The sequence below is a fragment of the Aegilops tauschii genome, chromosome 2 (assembly GCF_002575655.3).
Source record: "Aegilops tauschii subsp. strangulata cultivar AL8/78 chromosome 2, Aet v6.0, whole genome shotgun sequence".
NCBI lineage: Eukaryota > Viridiplantae > Streptophyta > Magnoliopsida > Poales > Poaceae > Aegilops > Aegilops tauschii.
The window spans coordinates 391,581,007-391,595,359 of record NC_053036.3 but is presented as its reverse complement, the minus strand read 5'-3'; positions in this window follow the sequence as shown (position 1 = coordinate 391,595,359).

Here is a 14,353-nt window from a genome sequence, read left to right as displayed (position 1 = left end):
TGAGAAATCATAAATTCTTTAACACTAGTCTCAAAATCAGAGGGCATCTGTCGGATCTCGGGTTCCGGCAGAACCCTCAAGGTTCGAACACTGGGGTGAGCATGAAGATCTCCCTCTACCAAATCACGCCCTCAGCCTCACCGGGATCTCTAAGCTTAGCTCGACGAACTCGCAACACAAGAGACACAAGATTTATACTGGTTCGGACCACCATTGTGGTGTAATACCCTACTCCAGTGTGGTGTGGTGGATTGCCTCTCGGGCTAAGGATGAACAATACAAGGGGAAGAACAGCCTCCTGAGGTGAGGTGTTCTTGTGCTTGGTGGGTGTGAGGATGGGTTGGATCTAGTCCAAGATGAGATGATTCCTACTATGGTGGCTAGCCCTATTTATAGAGGCCCTGGTTGTCTTCCAAAATATTGAGCGGGAAGGGATGCCACAACGGCCAATTTGAAAGGGGGCAGCTAGTACAAGCTATCCTGACTAAAGGTGGTCTTCGCCTTCCAAAGGCTCTGGTGGTGACGCCGGCATGGGCTCCACGATGACCTCCGTCTTGCCATCCTGCTGGTCTTGGTCTCGTTGCACCGATATGGAAACCTTTGCCTGATGCCTCGGTACTCCTCTCATGCGCTTGCCTCCTTAGCACCAAAGAGGAAACAAGGACACTGTGCGCGCTGGCGCCCGTCTGGCGCCCGCCTGGTCTCGATCGTCATGGCTCACGTCATGAGAACCTCGCGAGGTTTGCCTTGCCTTGATCTCTCCGACCCTCACGAGCCATCCTGGTGAGTTCGCTCCCAAGGAGGTCTTGTGTCATCCGCCTCGCGAGGCTTGGCCCCTCGCGAGGGTCTCAAATGCTTGTTGGTGAAGATGGGCCGTACGGGCCCGCTCGCAGAGCCACGCCGTGGGCCGCAGGCAGGCAAGTCTAGGGACCCTCGTTCCCAGAACGCCGACAGTAGCCCCCGGGCCCAAGGCGCGCTCGGACTTGGCTTAGAGGCGAAGCCAAAGGGCAAGTGTGGAGCGCCGCGGGCCCCAACAGCCTGCGGCCTTGGTCGACGCGTGGCGGTTGATTGGACGTGGGTGTCTCCGCTTCCCCATGCTGCCTCGGCAACTGCCCGACTTGACGAGTCCCTGCAGCATGCAAGGAAAAACCATCATTACCTGTGATCGTGGGGGGCGTTGGTTGGCCTTCTCCTGCTATAAATGGGGAGGGGGGCAGAGCCCCCGTCGCCCATCTCTTCCCATTCTGCTCGTTTCTCCCCCTTTGCTCCATTGCCAGTAGTGACACCAATGGCGCCCATCTGAAGGTTTTCCGCTGCGGAGAAAGGAAAGACTCCCCGCGACAAGCTAGGGCCGCTTCCGTCGAAGAAGAGGCCGGTCCACTGCCGTGATGCGGTGGTGATGCAGGATGTGACAAGGCCTTGGTACGAGCGGCCTCCTCCTGGGTATCCGCTTCCCCTCTACGCCCAAGCCGAAGGCTCAGGAGGAAGAGGCGGCAAGCGGCACCATTCGTGCCGCGGCCATGGTCGCCGTACCGCGGTGGCGTGCGTTGCTGCCCCCGGATTCCACGTCGCGGACTCCTCGCGCGAAATTGTGCTGTGGGCGGCGATGCCTCCGAGCACTTGGATCCGCTTCCCTTCCTTCTTCTCTGCCGAGATGCCGCCGAGGGGCCCCCTCAAGCTTTGGCTGCAGCACGCCGACTGCGACGCGCCGGCGACTGGAGCGCAAGTTGAGGCCGTCTCCTCAGGCAAGATCTTCATGACCCGAGGCTGGGGTGAGGTCGCTCGAGTGTGCCGTGCGGAAGGCGCCCTCGCGATCCACTTCGAGTACGACGGCGCGTCCACGCTATCCTTCAAGGTCTTCGACGCAGAAGGCCGCCGCCTGGAGTGCTGCTCCGGAAGGGGCCGCCAGGACGGCGTCACAGCAGGGGCAGGGCCTACTGTCCGCGTCGCCAGCGGCTCCTCTGGTAGCAGCAGCGACGCTTGGGAGTCCAGCGATTCTCCCGAGCTCTACGAGACTCCGGAGACGAGCGACGACAGCTACGTGCCCCCAAGCTCTCACCGCACCCGAAGCAAGGTTGCAGCGTCCGGCCGCCGCCGCCGCTGATCTGGATGAGGTTGGCACCAGCCTCCCGTGGCCCACTATTGATAATGGCGTCGGCCACTGGGGCACGTATAGATAGGGCTCCTAGAAGTTCTTTTCTTTTGTTCCCTGCAAGGAATCGAGAAGTACCCCGCGGGGGCGTGTAAAGGGTCCGCAATGTCCTTTGTTGATATTATCCTTATTATGAAATTGTGCATGTGCGTGTCCCGTTCCAGCTCGGTTTCCCCTTTCCAACCTCGCGACGGCTTGGTGCTCTACGCTGACAGGTCCCGGTCCCCAGGCAGGCTGCAGCCGTCGCTAGTATGCCAGGTCGCGATGCCATGGTCAAGGGCAGGAGGTGAGCGGCCCGAGGTCCAGTAAGAGCCCTTGAGACGCGATGCTCAGGAGGTCCCCTTTAGCGCCCAAGCAACCGCCGAGAGGTAGGAAAGGGAGACTATGTTGCCGTAGTGGGGCAACACAAATGAGAACTCTATGTCGTAGCAATTGGTTGACCCGAGCGTGAAACTTATCTTGGCAGTCCAGGGTCGGTCCTTCGCGAGGCACCAAACTCGTGCGTAGGCGGTCGTAGCTTAGCCAGGTCAGGCCCGTACGAGTCTCCTCCTCTTCCCCATGCTCTCCTTCGTGCTCTACGTCCTCAGGTCCCGGCCCTCGAGCGAGCTCAGCCGCCGCTGGTATGCCAGGTCGCGATGCCGTGGTCAAGGCTAGGGTGAGGGCTGGAGAGCCAGTAAGAGCTCCTGAGTCGCGATGCTCAGGAAACCCCCTTTTAACGCGCAAGCGGATTACTGGGAGAAGAGGGAGCCCGCAGTGCCGCCTGCCGTGGTCCTCAGGAGGTTCCTGCAAGTCAACACAAGGAAGGGCGCAAATTGCCATTATAATCGCCGGCCGGTCACTGGTCGCTCCGCAAGAGAATGAAGCCACTGAGGGCCTAGTGAGGTGGCGCGTGTGGGGCATGCCGCGGCCAGAGCTCGGCCGCTCAGATTTGTGGACGTTGCAGGGACAGACCAAAGCACAAGCGTCGTGCCAGCGCGAGCAGCTCCCGTGGTAGGTGATAATCAAGCAGGTGATAGTCATAGATAGATTGAGCATAGAAAGCAAAATGGCTCAACTAAACACAGGGGAGGTACACGCCACTGGGTCAGGCCCGAGCGGCTTGGGGATGATGCAACCCGAGGGGCGCCCCCAGCAAGGTAAGCTAAAGACGTAGAAAAGGGATACATGCCACAGGGACGGACCCACGCGGGCTGGGAATGATGCAGCCCTGAGGGTGCTCCCAGCTAAATAAACTTGGAAAATGTCACTGGTTCCGTTGCAGAAGGGGTGTTGGGGCAGCTGAAGGTGCGCAGCGAAGGGATTGCTCCTCATGAGCCACCAGGGCCCTGAGCCTCGGGAGGCTCCGGGGGTCCAGGCGGTTCCTTGAGAACCGTCTCCATCTCCGCTAGGACTGCGTGGTGCCTGGCCTCCTGAGCCGCCAGGACGCGCCGCAAGTTGCGCTGGTAGGCGGATGCCATGCTCGGCAGGCCGAACGGCATGTGAACATAGCTGTGCGGCGGGCCCTCGCAGCATCCCACGCGCGAAGGCCAGAAGAGCTCCTGAGACGTGGCCCTGTTGAGCCCTCGGACGTCGATGCAGACGCACAGCCCAGCATCCTCGCCTGGATGGGGGGCTGCGCCAGGTGAGCGGCGATCACCGCGCATGGCCCTTGCATCCTGCAGTTCCTGAGTGGTCTTAGTAATGAACTCCTGAGCGCTGGGCGCTGCTTGCCCTGTGTCATCCTGAGGGAAACGTGCCACGAAGCACGCCTCCAAATGGTGCCCGAGCGCCTCCCTCCTAACGTTGGCAAGGTTTGAGGCCCTCCAAAAGAGAGCCCCCGAGCCCTGCCCGAGGAGGGCGCTAGGCGCGCCTTCCTATGCGGCAGAGGGAGGCGCCCCAGGCGCGGGCGCCGATCCTGACGTGGCACCGCTTGAGGCGCCGCTCCCCTGAGGCCCTGTGCGGAGCAGCTGCTTCTTCTTCTTGGGGATGGCCTCAGGAGGGTACTTGCCCTTGCTGTCGCGGACTTCGATTGCTGCAGCTTGGAAGGCACGCTCGAGGGAGCACACTGCATCTCTTTCTTCGCAGGGGACTATGATGATTCCATCGCTTCCTGGCATCTTGAGGACGTTGTAGCCATGGTGGGTCACTGCCATGAACTTGGCCAGGGTTGGATACCCGAGGATGGCATTGTATGGCAGACGGATGTGGGCAACGTTGAAGTCGATGACCTCGGTGCGGTAGTTGTCGCGCTGTCCGAAGGTGACAGGGAGGCGGACTTGCCCTATCGGCGTGGTGGAACCGTCGGTCACTCCTGAGAAAGGCTTGGTAGGCTGAAGCTGATCGTAGGGCACTTGGAGGTTGTTGAACATCTTGACGGACAGGACATTAAGCCCTGCGCCGCCGTCGATGAGGGTCTTGGTGACTTGCACATTGCTGATGACGGTTGAACAGAGCATCGGGAGAGCGCCAGCAGTGGCCGCGCACTTGAGCTGGTCTGTCGAGCTGAAGGTGATAGCGCACTTGGACCACCTGAGCGGGCGTGTGGCCTGGAGCTTGGGGAGGACTGCGTTCACCTCGCGAGCAAACTGCTTGAAGATACGCTGTGAGGCTGGGGCTTGAGCTCCGCCCAAGATGCAGGCAATAGCACGCGGCTCCTGGAAGCCCCCAGCCCCCTCATCTTGATGGTGGTCCTCATTCCTTCTCGGTGGTGGCGGCAGCGGAGGAAGCCCGGCATTGCCCTGAGGACGGTCCTCGTGAGGCCGATCCCTCCAGGCACCCTCGCGAGGCTGATCCTGCCAGCGGTCCTAACGAGGCCGGTCGCGCCACTCCTGGCGTGGGCCCCGGTCATCCCAGCATCCTCCGCCATGTCCTCCTCCTCGGCCGTAGCCTCGGTCATTGCACTCGGGGCGTCGACCGAAGCGTTCGTCACGAATGGCCCTGAGCTCTTGACAATCGTTGGTGTTGTGGCTGTGCACGTTGTGGAAGGCGCAGAATGGTCGGCTACTCTTGGATGACTCAGGCTGGTCCCTGCCGCGCTTCGTGTCCGGCTCCGCCGCGAGCACGACGACTCCCTTGCGCTTCACGTCCTTGGCCTTGGCTTTCTTCTCCTCCAGGTCGGCAGCTGGGAGCTCGAGAAGGGAAAGGTGCCCTTCCTCAACCCTTGCGCACTTGGTCGCCAGGTTGAACAGCTCCAGGGATGTGCACAGCTCCTCGTGGATGGCAAGCTCCTCCTTCATCTTGACGTCGCGGACGCCATCAGAAAACGCAGAGATGATGGCCTCGTCTGTCACCTTGGGGATCTTGAGACAAACATTGTTGAAGCGCTGGATGTACTTCTGGAGGGTCTCCCCTGGCTGTTGCTTGACGCGGCGTAGGTCACCCGCGGTCGGGGGTCGGTCGTGAGTGCCCTGGAAGTTGGCGACGAAGCGGTCGCGCATCTCGTTCCAGGAGGAGATGGATCCTGGAGGCAGGTTCAGGAGCCAGGAGCGGGCACCATCCTTGAGAGCCGTGGGGAACCAGTTCGCCATGACTTTTTCGTCGCCATTGGCCACCTCGATGTTCAGCTCGTAGAGCTGCAGGAACTCCGCGGGGTCGGGGGTTCCGTCGTAGCACGGAGGCAGGTCTGGCTTGACCTTGCCCGGCCATGCGATGCTACGCAGCTCAGGAGTGAAGGCGCGGCAGCCCGCGGTGGCCACCTGTCGGATCTCGGGTTCCAGCAAAACCCTCAAGGTTCGAACACTGGGGTGCACACGAAGATCTCCCCCTGCCGAATCATTCCCTCAGCCTCACCGGAATCTCTAAGCTTAGCTCGACGAACTCGCAACACAAGAGACACAAGATTTATACTGGTTCGGGCCACCGTTGTGGTGTAATACCCTACTCCAGTGTGGTGGTGGTGGATTGCCTCTTGGGCTGAGGATGAACAGTACAAGGGGAAGAACAGCCTCCTGACGCGAGGTGTTCTTGTGCTTGGTGGGTGTGAGGATGAACTGAATGAGTTCGAGACGAGTTACCTCCTACTGTGGTGGCTAATCCTATTTATAGAGGCCCTGGTCCTCTCCCAAATATTGAGCGGGAAGGGAGCCAACAACGGCCAATTTGAAAGGGGACAGCTAGTACAAGCTATCCTGACTAAAGGTGGTCTTCGCCTGCAAAAGGCTCTGGTGGTGACGCCACCTTGGGCTCCATGGTGACCTCCGTCTTGCCGTCCTGCTGGTCTTGGTCTTGTTGAACCGATATGGAAACCTTTGCTTGATGCCTCGGTACTCCTCGCCTGCGCTTGTCTCCTTAGCACCAAAGAGGAAACAGGGACACTGCATGCACTGGCGCCCATCTGGCGCCCGCCTGGTCTCGATCATCATGGCTCACGTCATGAGAACCTCGCGAGGTTTGCCTTGCCTTGATCTCTCCGCCCCTCGCAAGCCAGCCTGGTGAAGGCGCTCCTGAGGAGGTCTTGTGTCGTCCACCTCGCGAGGCTTAGCCCCTCGCGAGGGTCTTGAAAGCTTGTTGGTGAAGATGGGCCATACGGGCCCGCTCGCAGAGCCACGCCGTGGGCCGCAGGCAGGCAAGTTTGCGGACCCCCATTCCCAGAACGCCGGCAGTAGCCCCCGGGCCCAAGGCGCGCTCGGACTTGGCTTCGAGGCGAAGCCAAAGGGCAAGTGCGGAGCGCCGCGGGCCCCAACAGCCTGCGGCCTTGGTCGACGCGTGGCGGTTGATTGGACGTGGGCGTCTCCGCTTCCGCACGCTGCCTCGGCAACTGCCCGACTTGATGAGTCCCTGCGACATGCAAGGAAAAACCATCATTACCTATGATCGTGGGGGCGCTCATTGGCCTTCTCCTGCTATAAATGGGGAGGGGGGCGGAGCCCCCGTCGCCCATCTCTTCCCATTCTGCTTGCTTCTCCCCCTTTTCTCCATTGCCAGTAGCGACACTAATGGCGCCGTCGACGAGGTTCTCCACCGCGGAGAAGGGGAAGGCCCCTCGTGAGGGGCCCGGCTCTCCGGTGCCCAAGCGTGGATGCGGCCGTCCCCGCAAGCACCGCGACCCCCGCCACGGCCCCCCGCAGCCGCGGCGGTGCCGCTTCGCGTGGCAGGGGTCGCTCTGGTCGTGGCAGCCCTGTTGATGAAGGGAGACGTGCCATGGTCGCGCGGCCTCCCCGCCCGCGCTTCCACTCGGCGGAGGTGCCGCCGGAGTTCGACGTCTGGTCGGAGAACCCGGCCGGCAACTGGCTTCAGCTCCCGCGCTTCTTCGCCGACGAGTTGCCGGCCTCAGGTCCAAGCGGGCTCAGGCTGCATGTGGACGGCTGCTGCAGCAGGGCTTCCTGGGTCGCGGTTGAGGTCTCCGTCGCGGGCAACATAGCCCTGGCCCGCGGCTGGCAGACGTTTGCCCGCGCGCGCGGCCTGGGCATGCGGTGCACCCTCCATTTCAAGTATGATGGTGACGCCACCCTCTACGTGAGGGTGTTTGGGGAAGATGGTCGCCGTGTCGGGTGCTGCCCCGAGGTCAACGACGGCGAGGAGGTGCTCGGCCTTGGCGATGGTCGCGACGAGGATGAGGGCGGACCCACCCTTGGTGCCGACCATGCGTCGTCCAGCTACGGCGGCTCCTCCCCCGGCGACAGCTCCAGCAGCGGTGGTTACGACCAGCCGCCACGCCGTCGCGCCCGCTTTGAAGGCGGCAGCGGGTCGTCTCGTCGCCGCGCCTTCGTGAAGCGCGATGAGGGGTCCGGCTAAGCTCGGGGCGGCGCCAAGAGCCCGCGCGTGCGGACCGCTGTAGGGGCACGCGCTGCTTTTATTTCGTTCTTCCTTTCCTTCCTGTGTTAAGAAAGAAACCAGTATGGGCCCCAGAGGTGCGTGTGACAAACTATGATTTCTCAATCATTATGCTATGTTTATCGTTCGTGTGTTGTGTCGCAACATCGTTGTTTTATGTAGGGATAACTTAGCTTGACTTGCTCCGAGTAGTCTCCTCCTCACGAGGCGCTTGCTTCCTGGTGCATGTCGAGGCCTCCTTGGCCTGGTAGGCGCTTAGGAACCGCAAAAAATTCGTTAGGAGCCTTATCGTTCACCCGAGCCTTGGTCACAGGCGCCGCTGGCCTTGACCCAGCGCTTCGTATCGCGGTACCCGAGGGGCACGGATTAGGAGAGGTGCGCCAGCTTGTGGGCTCGAACGAGGGTGCCTCGCGAAAAGCAGACGACAGGCAGAAAAGGGAAAAACGCTCACGAGCACCTGTCCAGCCCCCTTGCTAGGTATGCGAGAGAGAGAGTATAGGCTAAACTGGAGACGGAAACAGAGGCAAAAGGCGACGGAACCAAATCAGCAAGGAACACCAGAAGCAAACTTCAATTAAAAGAGGGCGAGCCAACTATGGAAAGCAAATGAAAAGCCGCGTCCGGCACCTAGTCTAGTCTTCATGTCTTCTCACCAGCACGGAGCTAAGTGCTGCCACTAGGACGTGGGAGGGAGCCCCCGAGGCCCGAGGGCGGCACTCCTGAGACTCCGGGGCGTGTACAGCCCCACTCATTATTACGTGAGAGTGTCACGAGCGGAGACCTTCACAGGCACTGGGCCTTCTTCACAGGTGCTGGGCCTTTCTTCATGGGTAGAACTTCCGGAGGTGCTGGATGTTCCAGGCGTTCTGGATGGGTACCCCGTCCTGTGTCTCCAGGCGCGCGGCGCCAGGCCTGGAGACATGGACGACCTTGAACGGGCCCTCCCACATGGGTGAGAGCTTATGTAGCCCTTCCCTGGAGAGCACCCGCCTCAGGACGAGGTCACCCAACTCGAGCGTCCTAGAGCAAATGCTGCGACAGTGGTACCACCGCAGCGCCTGCTGGTATCTTGCCGCCCGTAGTGTAGCTTCGCGGCGGCGTTCCTCCCCCAGCACGAGGTCCATCCCCCGCGTGGCGTCATGTTGTGTCTCATCAAACGCCAGGACCCGTGCGGAGCGATGCTTGACCTCGTGAGGGAGGACCGCTTCTGCTCCATAGACGAGGAAGAACGGGGTCTCGCCCATTGGCTTGGTGGCGGTGGTGCGGATGGACCACTGCACGGACTGCAGCTCGTCGTGCCAGCCCCTGCCACAGGCTTCGAGCTTCTTCTTGAAGGTCCTGGTCTTGAGGCCTCTCAGGAGCTCCACGTTGGCGCGTTTAGCTTGACCATTGCTCCTAGGGTGCACCACTGAAGCGTAGCAAATCTGCGTTCCAAGGTTAGTGCAGTACGTTTTGAAGAGATTACTGGTGAACTGCGAGCCATTGTCGGTGATGATGCGGTTGGGGACCCCAAAACGGCTCACGAGACCCTTGATGAACTTGACCGTAGAGCCAGCCGGGATGGTGCGGACGGCTTCCACCTCCGCCCACTTGGTGAATTTGTCGATGGCAACGTAGAGGTATCGGTGGCCCCCAGGCGCTCGAGGGAACGGGCCCAGGATGTCCAGTCCCCAGACTGCGAACGGCCACGAGAGTGGAATCGTCTGGAGGCCCTGAGCTGGCTGATGGATTTGCTTGGCGTGGAATTGGCAGGCCTCGCAGGACCTCACCAGCTCAGCTGCGTCGTTGAGCGCTGTAGGCCAGTAGAATCCGCTGCGGAATGTCTTGCCGACGAGGGTTCGTGACGACGAGTGGTGCCCGCAGTCCCCGCCGTGTATGTCGGCTAGCAGCTCCTTCCCCTGTTCCCTGGAGATGCAACGCAGTGAAACATCATTTGGCCGCTTCCTGTATAACTCACCGTCCTGGATGCAGTATGCCGTGGCTTGCCGGGCCACACGCTCCGCGTCCCCCTCCTTCTCCGGCAGCGTCCCTTGCATCAGGTATTCCTTGAATTCCTTGGTCCAGCATCCCTCCTGGGGCTCGAGCGCCAAGAGTAGACGCGCTCCTGAGGTTGGGCCAGAGGCTGGGGCTCCTGTATATGAGTTCCGTGGGGAGAACTGCTTCTGCCGCGTAGACCAGGGCAAAAGGTTTTTGGCTGGTGGCTCGATTTGGCGTCGTCCTGATCGACCAAAGAACCGCCGGCAATTCATCAATCCAGGGCCTTCCGCTCTTGCGCAGCTTGTCAAAAGTCTTTGTCCTTAGTCCTCGCAACACTTCAGCATTCGCCCTCTCTGCTTGGCCGTTGCTCCGTGGGTGTGCCACGGAAGCAAAACAGACCTTGCTGCCGAGGTCTTGAATGTACTGCATGAAGGTGTGGCTCGTGAACTGCGTGCCGTTGTCGGTGATGACTCTATTTGGCACACCAGTCCTTTGAAAAACTTGACAGCTGACTGAGCAGTCACCTTTCTCACTGCTTCCACCTCCGGCCACTTTGTGAACTTGTCGATTGCAACGTACAAGTACTCAAAGCCCCCGACAGCGCGGGGGAAAGGGCCCAGTATGTCGAGCCCCCAGACCGAGAATGGCCAGGAGAGAGGGATTGTTTGAAGGGCTTGGGCTGGTTGATGAAGCTTCTTTGAATGGAACTGGCACGCTTCACACTTGGTTACTAGCGCCGTCGCATCCTGGAGGGCGGTGGGCCAGAAGAAACCTTGCCGGAACGCCTTTCCGGCAAGGGCCCTCGACCCTATGTGGGAACCACATATGCCTCCATGTATCTCCGCCAACAGCTCCAGTCCTTCCTCCCGGGGGATGCACTTCAATTTCACGCCGTTCGGCCTTCTCCTGTACAGGACGTCATCGACGAACTGGTACAGGGCAGACCGACGGGCTACTTTCTCCGCTTCTTCCTGCTCCTCAGGAAGCTCCCCTGTTTGGAGGAATCGGACGGTATGCTGCGCCCACGCCGGAGCCTGGGGCTCGACGGCAAGGACCAAAGGCATTTCTTCCGCCATGGGAGCGGTTGTCTCTACGGCTAGGGCTTGATGCCCTGCCGGAGGCAGCTACTCTTGGGCAGGCTCAGCGTCCGCAGCAGCACCCTTGCCGGCAGCCCCAGAGGGCTCGGTAGGAAAGTACTTGCCGGGACCCGACTTCCTTCGCTTGTTTTGCCCCGTTGATGGTTTGACGGATGGTTGAGTTAGCCGGAGCAAAAAGGTACCCGGTTCCACAGGTAGCTTGAATGCGGCACGCTTTGACAGGTAATCGGCGGTGTCGTTCTCCATTCGCGGGACGTGCTCCGCTTGGATACTGTCAAAGCGCTCCTCCAGCTTCCTCACTTCATCTACGTAAGCTTCCATCAATGGGCTCTGGTAATCCTTGTTGACCTGCCTGACAACACGCTGCGAGTCACCCCTGACAATGAGCTTCTTAACCCCGAGGTCTGCCGCGATCCTGAGACTGGCAAGCAATCCCTCGTACTCAGCAGTGTTGTTGGTGGACATCTCTCGGGGAAAGTGCATCTGGATCACGTACTTGAGGTGCTCCCCGGTAGGTGCGACAAGCAGCACACCGGCACCGGCGCCTTGCAGCGAGAAAGCCCCATCAAAGTACATGACCCAGTCGCGATCTTCCTCCTTGCCGGGGAGAGTGGTCTCCTGGATTTCTTCATCACGCGTTGAGGTCCATTCTGCAATGAACTCCGCCAAGACTCTGCTCTGAATTGTCGAGGTACTTTCAAACTTCAAACCGAAACTTGATAACTCCAAGGCCCACTCCACAATCCTCCCGGTTGCATCTGGGTTATGCAGTATCCGTTGCAACGGGAGGCGGGTGACGACAGTGATCTCGTGGGCTTGGAAGTAATGACGCAGCTTCCTCGAGGCCATAAGGAGGCCGAAGAGCAATTTCTGCACACCGGAGTACCTCGATCTAGCTCCCTGCAAGAGGGAGCTGACAAAGTAAACCAGGTGCTGCATCATTTTCTTCTTCTGCACCACCTCTCTTGACTGCGCGAGCACTGCCTCGGTGGCACCAGACTCTGCCGGGGGCCTTGCCTTGCCGGCACCAGGCCCTGCCGGGGGAATCTTGGGCTTGCCATCCGCTGGTTCTGCCGCCGTCACTGCCTCCTCGTTAACCTCCCTCTGCGCCACTAGCGCGGCGCTGACCACTTGATTCGTCGCCGCTAGATACAACAGCAACGACTCTTGTGGTTTAGGCGCAACCAGTATTGGTGTGGAGGAAAGGTATCCCTTCAAATCTTGCAATGCTGCCTCGGCTTCTGGGGTCCATTCCATTGGGCCTGCCTTCTTCAAGATTTTGAAGAAAGGAAGGGCGCGCTCGGCGGACTTGGAGATGAATCGGCTCATGGTGGCAACACGGCCGGTGAGCCGACGCACATCTTTGATCCGCTTGGGTGCCTCAATCTGCTCAGTAGCCTTGATTTTGTCTGGGTTTGCCTCGATCCCGCGCTGCGACACAAAGAATTCGAGAAGCTTGCCGGATGGAACACCGAAGACACACTTCTCAGGGTTCAGCTTGAGGTTGATCTTGCGCAGGTTGGAAAATGTCTCTTCTAGATCTTTCACAAGAGTTGGTCCGTCTTTGGTTTTGACCACTATGTCATCCATGTAGGCCTCCATATTTCTATGGAGCTGAGGTTCAAAACCAATTTGGACTGTTCTTGCAAATGTTGAGCGAGCGCTCTTCAACCCGAAAGGCATCCGTAAAAAGCAATACGTACCACATGGGGTGATGAACGCTGTCTTTTCTTCATCCTCTCTTGTCATGAAGATCTGGTGGTAACCCAAGTAGGCGTCGAGGAATGATAACAGATCACACCCGACCATGGAGTCAACAATCTGGTCGATGCGCGGCAACGGGAAGGGGTCCTTAGGACAAGCCTTATTGATATCTATGTAATCAATACACAGCCTCCACTTCCCATTCGCCTTGCGCACCACTACCGGATTGGCCAACCACGTCGGGTGGAGCACTCCTCTCACCAACCCTGCCGCTTCTAGCTTCCTGATCTCCTCTGTGATGAACTCCTGCCTCTCCAGAGCCTGCTTTCTGACCTTCTGCTTGACGGGCCGCGCATGGGGGCAAACAGCTAGGTGGTGCTCAATCACCTCCCTGGGAACACCGGGGATGTCGGATGCTTGCCATGCAAACACGTCGACATTCGCCCGCAGGAAGGTGACAAGCGCGCCTTCCTATTTGCTGCCGAGGGTGGAGCCTATGGTGAAGGCCCCTCCCGTGCCATCCTCCCTGGCGGACACCTTCTTGGTCTGCGGTGGCTTGGCTCTGGATCTCTTGCTCTTGCCGGTAGAGCTCTCTGGCACGTCCTTGACGGCAACACAACACTCCGAAGAGGTGCGCTTGCCGGAGTGGGTGTGAGAGGTCTTGCCGGGCTTCTTCTTCCCTCCCGGGGCTTCAGCAGCAGGAGCAGGCGCCTTGGTGGCATCTACTGCAACTGCTTCCCGGTAGAGTTGGTCGGCGCAAATCAGCGAGTCCTTCTTGTCGGAGGGGACGAAGATGATGGTCAACGGCCCGGGCATCTTTAGCATGTTGTAGGCATAGTGTGACGCCGCCATGAACTTGGCTAGCGCCGGGCGGCCGAGGATCCCGTTGTAGGGCAAGGGGATCTCGGCCACGTTGAAGACGATCCTCTCCGTCCTGTAGTTCAACTCTCCTCCAAACGTCACGGGCAGTGTGACCTTTCCCTTCAGCTGGCTCCTCCCCGGATTGACCCCTTGAAACGTGCCCATTTCCTCGAGGTCTCCATCAGGGATTTGCAACCTTTTGATCACGACAGGCGAGATCAGGTTCAGGCCGGCCCCGCCGTCAACCAACATCTTGTTCACCCTGAGGTTGCATATCGTTGGTGAGACCAACAATGGCAAACACCCGACCGCGGTAGTGCGGTCAGGGTGGTCCTCGGCGTCAAAGATGAGGGGCGTGCTGGATCACTTCAGCGGCTTCTGAGCGTCGAACGATGGCTCTGCTGCTGTAATCTCACGCGCCCACTACTTGAGCTGGCGGTGAGAGGTATGCAGCGAGGTGCTGCCATCGACGCACATGGCCTCCGTAGCCTTCTAGAACCCTTTCTCACCAGACTCGTCGTTCTCGTCGTGATCATCATCTTCTTGTTTCTTGTTGCGGCCCCGGGCGGGCCTCTCTTGCTGGTTGTTCTTGCCGGGGCGGCTTGTAACACCCCGCATGTAACTTGCCATATTGTAACTCCGACTCTTGCCATTTCCGGCTATATGATATGTTTTTCCCTCCGTTGTCGGGTTTTGTCTTTCGTTTTGTATTTTGTCATGTCATGCATTTTCATATCATGTCATCATGCGCATTGCATTCGCATACATGTTCGTCTCATGCATCCGAGCATTTTCCCCGTTGTCCGTTTTC